At 38.5% G+C, this 7948-nt stretch overlaps 1 long non-coding RNA gene and 1 pseudogene across 1 annotated transcript; both read left to right on the top strand.

Annotated features, from left to right (window-relative positions):
• The first annotated feature begins 387 nt into the window (after positions 1 to 387).
• Positions 388 to 1917, top strand: LOC148337741 (uncharacterized). The gene is made up of 3 exons (XR_015842801.1): positions 388 to 471; positions 1609 to 1724; positions 1812 to 1917. It is a non-coding gene; the product is annotated as an uncharacterized LOC148337741 (long non-coding RNA).
• Positions 1918 to 5812: 3895 nt separating this feature from the next.
• Positions 5813 to 7039, top strand: LOC148337740 (uncharacterized; annotated as a pseudogene).
• Positions 7040 to 7948: the final 909 nt, after the last annotated feature.

The following is a 7948-nucleotide window of genomic DNA, read 5'->3' as shown; positions in this document are numbered from 1 at the left end:
AACATTAAATGCTTATCCTTTGTGAGTGATTGTTGTATATACAGTTCGTCAACCAGGTTTGTGTTTCATGTGTGTATGAGGGATTTATTTACAAATTAGTTTCAATTGTCTTGAAGCTCAACACCAGGCTCTGTGAACTCCTGAAGGTAGAAAGGGTAGTCACAGCAGCATATCATCCGCAGACCAATGGTCTTGATGAAAAGACCAATGACAACATAAAAAGGTATGCTTTTCAGTTCATATCGCAAATATCTGTGCCTTTCACAATTTCACATGTTTTGTTTCACTATATCTGCTTTTAGAGCCCTGAGGAAATTGGTTAATGCGCAGCAGAATGACTGGGACTTATACTTGGATGCCACCCTGTTCTCTTTGCGATCCAAAGTACACACCACCACCAAATATTCACCATTTCACCTGATGTATGGGAGGGAAGCACGATTTCCAGCTGAAGTTCCTGCTGAATTGCCAGTGAGTCATTTGAGTCCTTTCTCAACTGTCGCAGAGATGTAATTATCAGTTACACATTTTTTTTTAAGTTAGCAGATACTGTAAGCGTTATATTATTGTAAAAGTTGTTGCGTTTGTTCTTTTCTATTCTGACATACACATAGCCCTAGTCTATTTTATTTTCATGTACTTGCTTAAATTATTCATAGTATTAGACAATAAATGAAAGTCTCATGCTGTGCTTCAGATAATTCTCATTTTATGATTGTTTAAAAAATTACAGATTTCCACCATCATACTCCCAGAGGAAGGTTATTATGGTGATCTCAATCATTCTCAAAAAAGTTGCTCAAGAGGAAGTGAGGAAGTCTGTGGAGGAAAATGTAAAAAAGAGTCAAGAAAAGCAGATGGAAGCATATGCTAAAAGGGTCCACAAGAAATACAGAGATGTGCTGTACAAGGCTGGTGACGAAGTCCTTCTCCTAAATATGCAAAAGCGTGGGAGAAAAGGTGGAAGGCTACAGCCAGATTTCAATGGTCCCTATATTATCCAAAGCATATGTGGCAAACGCGTGACATTGCAGAATGCTGATGGGAAGATTTTAAAGACTCAGTACAACATTGTCCATATAAAACCATATAAAAGACCTGATGTGAAAGGCTTTGCCTCAACACAAAGCCCAGTTCAAGATGAAACAACCAGAATCTCAGTAATTCAATTTGCGCCCCGAACTGTTCCCCCTAGTAGAGAGGTACAGTCACCGGTTAAAGTCCCATCTGAGAATCCGCCCTTTGCACAATTCAGCACACAAGACAAAGGTGACCTTTTTTAAGAAAAATTGTTCTTGACCATTCAGTCGTCTGTTGCTGGTTTGGGCATCATACCTGGTTAACTGTTGCATGACTAGGTTTTGCCAGAAAAAGTTGGCCGATGTTTGACCTTGAAGAGTTATTGTTTGGTGAATGGGAGTTTTAAAGGTTGTCGGTGGTCCATAAAATAAGTCATGGAATGCTTTGTGACGTTCAGCTTTCGCCTGTTGGGTTTGAGTTCAGTTTTGGCCTGTTGGCCTTGAGTTCCCCTTTGGTCTGTTGGGCTTGAACTATTTTGACAGTTTCATCTAAAGTGTAATTTCTAACTTAATCATAACTTTCTTTTAGTACACAGGCTCTGGACCGCAAATGACGATGGTCGTGTGGAGGCAGTAGTCGGTACATTCAAAGTTTATGATACATCATTCAGAACGCTTCATGGAACCAAATGGCTGGCAGATGAAGTAAAAGCTCCTATTGTTTTTATCACAGTTGATCGTAATTGTATTTTTGCAGTATGATGCATATACATTCCTTTGCTCTCAATTTAGGTCATTGATGCATACCTGCACTGCCTCATTATGGAACACAAGGCAAGTAAAAAAATACGAATTTATTATATTACATAGAACCTTTTTACGTGTAATGGACATTTATACACACACATACATACATATATATATATATATATATATATATGTATGTTTGTGTGTACATATATGTGTATATATATGCATATATATGTGTATATGTATATGTGTGTATATATGCATATATATGTGTATATGTATATGTGTACATATATGTGTATATATATATGCATATGTATATATATATATGTATGTATGTATATATGTATGTATATATATATATATGTATGTATATATATATATATATATGTATGTATATATATATATGTATATATATATATATATGTATGTATATATATATATGTATGTACATATGTGTGTGTGTGTGTACATATGTGTGTATATATATATATATGTATATATATATGTATATATGTGTGTGTGTGTGTGTGTATATATATATATAAATATAAACTATTTTTCTTAAATGGATACAATTTTATTGCATCTATAAAATTAAATAAGAATGTCCACAAAATCATGTATTGCAGTTTGCCGAAAACTTCATATTGTTTGGTGAGATAAAGGGGGTGCTGACCGCAGCAGAAGCTGTTGAGCAGGCTCGAAGACAGATAGCTTGTACCCTGTAAAGGATAATGTAAATGGCAGTCAATTTAAAACTGAACAAAGGTTAGACTGCTCGGAGCCACTTTTGTGATCCTGGCATGGAAGTCCATTGTTTCAGAGGGGTCTCGTTCACACCTCCTGTGGTGCAGCTGTGATCTAATCTTCCTGCATTCCTCTCCTGAGTGTCTGGTCATTAGCATGGTCTAAACTTCGGTTACACTTAAAGGATTTCATACTTTTGACTATTAAAGGAATATAAGAGTTTGAGCTTAACATAGTTCATTAGATGTTGGTGCATCCAATGTATGAAAATGTGATATTGTAAAATGCTGAGAGTGTGATTGGTGGAGCAAAACTGGTTGCGGGGGTTGTGCAGGAATGGAATGTTTTAGAAGCAGATGGTGCTGAGCGAGACGAGATGACTCCGGGACCAGTGGACGAAGGAGAGGCCATCGGGGGATAGCACAAGCAGGAGGAGTCGCCACGGGATTCGGCGGGAGGAGAAAGACCAATGAGAGCGAGCTAAAGTTAACTGCAATACACATAGCCAATAGAATCATGCCAGGATGCCTTTGTCTGTGCCATTTGCATGTTGTATAGTATGAATCAGTACTGGGCAACTCGGAGGTAGAACACATTCGCTGGTGGCAAGAGAGGTGTAGAGTTGTATTGAGAGGGACCCGAGATCCAGGTGCCATGTGGAAAATCTGTATTGGGAATAAATCCACTTTGTGCGTGAAAATGCCGGCTTCCTGATACCTTTCTATTGCAGAACGAGCGCGCATATTGTTGGATGAGTGAGAGTTGGTTAAGGTCGCAAATTGGAGTCAGATTACTAATTCGAGTTTACATTGGTTTAAAATTAAATTCTAACATTGATATAAAGATAAATTCCAACACCTGCTAGAACATCAGGGTAAGTTTGGGACAGCTTTTATAGTTTATAGCTAGTTTTGTAACCACAACATGAATTACACAAATCACGTATTTACACCGAATAACAAAATGCCCTTGCTGTTTTTGTGTCATGATCCGCGTCGGGCATGACAGCCTCTTGTTATTGTTTTCGTATGCATGCGGTTTTTGTTATTGTTTTTGTTGTTATTTTCTCCCCTCCTTTCTGCCATGTGCCTTGTCCTGTTTGTTTTGATCAGCTGAGCAGGGGCGTTTCCCCTCCGCACCTCGCCCTCACCAGCCACGCACCTGCTCCTCATCAACGATCACACACCTGCTCCCCATCTGCTCCCCTGATTACCGGACTACTTATGCCTTCCATGCTCTCAACCCAGTGTCGGGTCATTGCCGAAACCCACGGACAGCCACGACCACCTTTGTTCACGTTCTGCTCCTTGTTCATGTTCATGCTCTGGTTCCCTCCTCGTTCCCGTCTTTCAGTGTTGTTCCTCGCCCTGCCTCCCAGTCTAGTCACGTTAAGTTTGCCTCTTGTTATTTTGCACCCTGCCACATTGTTTGCCCTGGTTTGTCCATTCAATAAATCCCCTTTACGCTACCCACCTCCTTGCCTCCTTCCCCTTGGGTCCATCTCCTCCTCGCCGACCGGCGAGTCCTGACATTTTGTAGGCAACGCGGAAGACTACTGTGTGGTGTGCTCCATGATAGAGAGTGATGGAGAGTCCAGCATGATTGAAATGGTATATATATATGATTGATTTCAATTTTTCATATGCATTGTTTTTATGTGTGCTTGTTTTTTACTTTTTAGGTGCAGTGTCATAAATGTACCAGGTGGTACATGTGCCCAATTTGTCCCCCAAGATGACCAGTCACACAGTGACTATTGTTGTAATAAATGTAAATAGTTGTGGACAAAACACTGTGGAGTTTGTTCTTCCATCTACTGTCTTCTCCCAATTGTTTAATTAATCCCATTAAACTGTCAGAACGTCCTACCTGTATATGCGTAAATATATCCATAAATGAAACTGTCAGAACGTCCTACCTGTATATAAGCGTAAATATACTCCATAAATTAAACTGTCAGAACGTCCTACCTGTATATATGTGTAAATATATCCATAAATTAAACTGTCAGAACGTCCTACCTGTATATATGTGTAAATATCCTGCATAAATTAAACTGTCAGAACGTCCTACCTGTATATAAGCGTAAATATACTCCATAAATTAAACTGTCAGAACGTCCTACTTGTATCTATGTGTAAATATACTCCATAAATTAAACTGTCAGAACGTCCTACCTGTATATAAGCGTAAATATATCCATAAATTAAACTGTCAGAACGTCCTACCTGTATATAAGCGTAAATATATCCATAAATTAAACTGTCAGAACGTCCTACTCATATATAAGCGTAAATATACTCCATAAATTAAACTGTCAGAACGTCCTACCTGTATATATGTGTAAATATATCCATAAATTAAACTGTCAGAACGTCTTACCTGTATATATGCGTAAATATACTCCATAAATTAAACTGTCAGAACGTCCTACCTGTATATAAGCGTAAATATATCCATAAATTAAACTGTCAGAACGTCCTACCTGTATATATGTGTAAATATCCTGCATAAATTAAACTGTCAGAACGTCCTACCTGTATATAAGCGTAAATATACTCCATAAATTAAACTGTCAGAACGTCCTACTTGTATATATGTGTAAATATACTCCATAAATTAAACTGTCAGAACGTCCTACCTGTATATAAGCGTAAATATATCCATAAATTAAACTGTCAGAACGTCCTACCTGTATATAAGCGTAAATATATCCATAAATTAAACTGTCAGAACGTCCTACTCATATATAAGCGTAAATATACTCCATAAATTAAACTGTCAGAACGTCCTACCTGTATATATGTGTAAATATATCCATAAATTAAACTGTCAGAACGTCTTACCTGTATATATGCGTAAATATACTCCATAAATTAAACTGTCAGAACGTCCTACCTGTATATACGCGTAAATATACTGCATAAAATCTCTGAAAGCGCACGGTGTAGTACTTTGGCTGTCAAATTCGCTTCCGGTAGGAGGATTCGAGGGGGTAGGACATTTCGTCAGAACACCGGGTCATCTTCCGTGTAAACAAACGCAGCAAAGATGGCGTGTGTTCACCCGTGGGCGAATTTAATTAAATTTTACTTTGAAATTGGCTTGAAATACAAAGAAATAAAATCAGTCTGGATATTAAGCACGGTTTTCAAATAAGTGAAAGACATCTGAAGCGAGTGCTAAACAAAAAAGGATTATTTCGTCGTAAAACGTTCACTGACTTGGCAGTCCTGGTTGACTTTATTAGAGGTCAATTGCAGCACTCCGGACAGTTACACGGGTACCGATGGATGTAAATTAAATGCAGAGAACATGGACTTCGAGTCAGGAAAGAGGATGTTCGTCTGGTGCTGAAAGAGTTGGACCCGAGTGGAGTGTCCTTAAGGCAGGCAAGACGACGAAGCTACTTCTCTAAAGGGCCGAACTTTATTTGGCACCTGGATTCCTATGATAAAGTGAAGCCATTTGGAATTTGCATCAATGCGGCTATTGATGGCTTTCCAAGGAAAATAATGTGGCTCAATGCCTACACAATAAGCAGTGACCCGAAGTTGATTGGAGGTTACTACATGGAAGTTGTGCAGCGTGTAGGGGGTTGTCCTCGAATCGTTAGAGGTGATCTTGAAACTGAAAATGGCCATAAAGGTTTCCAGCGTTTCCTTGTCCCCATACCACCAGGAAGCACCCTTGACATCTACTTGGATGGAGCCAGTACCGCCAATCAAAGAATTGAATATTGGTGTGGGTTTCTTCGCAGCCAGTGTATGGAGTTCTGGTTATCACTCTTCACAGACCTTAGAGACAATGGCTTCTTTGATGCTGGATTTCTGGACAAAAGCCTCCTGCAATTTTGTTGCATGGGACTTATTCAGGTGAGTCACTACATTCCAATATAGTAATTTATTAAACGTGTATTTGTGCATATGAGAGTGTGTTAATGGAAATAACAAGGATAGGAAATAAAAAAGGATGGATAGGGGAAAGAGGATGGTGGTACGTGTGTGTGGTGGGTTTCACACAGTGAATATGAAATGATCAAGATAAACAGAGATGGAGGAAAGGTGGGATGAAGGTGCGAGTGAGTGGCAAAAAAGGAGAGAAAAGGGGCTTTATGCTGTAATTTCTTGCTCTTTAAAATTGATTTGACTGTGTAGCTTTTCCTAAATCTATCTGCATATTATTTTCAACAGGATGAATTGGATGAGACTGCCCAAGTTAAGAACTCCCATCTCATTCGGCCCTCAAAGAACATAAATGTCCCCAGTGGTCGGCCCAACGTGATGTATGCTTTACCTGAACTTTATGGGACAAGGGACTTCCTCTCCCCTGTTGACAATGAACAAGTTCAACTGTGCAAAAACCAGTGTGTTTTTGGTAAGACCATGCCTTGTGATCCGGATGTATTTGTATTGTGTGCTGTGTTAATGGCCCAGTCTGATATGACTCTACCAAGAGATCCATATCAGGCTGTGAACTTGTATTTGTACCTCAAAGAGGCCATCACCGCAATTCTGTAATTCACAAGCATTACGTTTTCATTGGCCATAAAGATTCATTGTTGGTGAAACTATTTTTCCTTCCTATCACCAATCATGCGAGTATGGTATCCATATTTTCTTTTACATTCAAATTAAAATATGACATACACTTTCTGTCTTGGTCACTGACTTAAGCCACAATTTCTGAACCTAACTGCATGTTAAATAATATTTCTGCAGACAGCTGTTGTGGAATGCGCTATTTAAATAAAGTATTATTGTATTATCCTAATTGAGATTTTAGAAACTTGCCTGTTAAAGATGATGACATAATTGTCACTCCTTGCTTTGGTCAGCAGGTGGTGTCATGTGTTTAAAAAATGCAATATGTTACACTGAAATAGAACACATTTTATTAGCAATCACAAATTCTTACAAACATCAATTTACCTGACAGAAAGGCAACGTTAGGATATCTGTTCACGAACAGCCTTTGGATGCAAATGGAATGGCAACTGGAAACTGTTTCTCGTAACAGATCAAATATTTTTTTAACAATTTAGAATGTATGAACACTACATATCAACAGCAATTAACCATTCGACCCTTGATGGGCAACTCTGGGTCTTAAAAAAAAGTGTTGTGAGTCTTGGGACATCTTTTTTCCCCAATTATTATTTTTAATTATTATTTAGAAACTTCAACGGACCTTAATTAGGGAACTTTTGGGAATTTGGAGGGAAGCCGGAGTACCTGTAGAACAGCCATGCAATCATCGGAAGAACAAGCCAACTTCACACACAAAAGGACCTCAAAATTGTGGAACGTGATGATCACTCGTACAACATGCCTTTTTCAAAGCTAAATTAATAAAATCAAATGTATATAACTGCAGCACAGGATGAGAAGTTATCACATCCACCTAAAAAGTTGCATGCTCAAATCCAG

This window comes from Idiotropiscis lumnitzeri, chromosome 4 (genome assembly GCF_059441095.1).
Source record: "Idiotropiscis lumnitzeri isolate Australia: NSW breed Sydney's pygmy pipehorse chromosome 4, RoL_Ilum_1.0, whole genome shotgun sequence".
NCBI lineage: Eukaryota > Metazoa > Chordata > Actinopteri > Syngnathiformes > Syngnathidae > Idiotropiscis > Idiotropiscis lumnitzeri.
The sequence above is the reverse complement of the archived record's forward strand: the minus strand, read 5'-3'. Positions and strand labels throughout refer to the sequence as shown.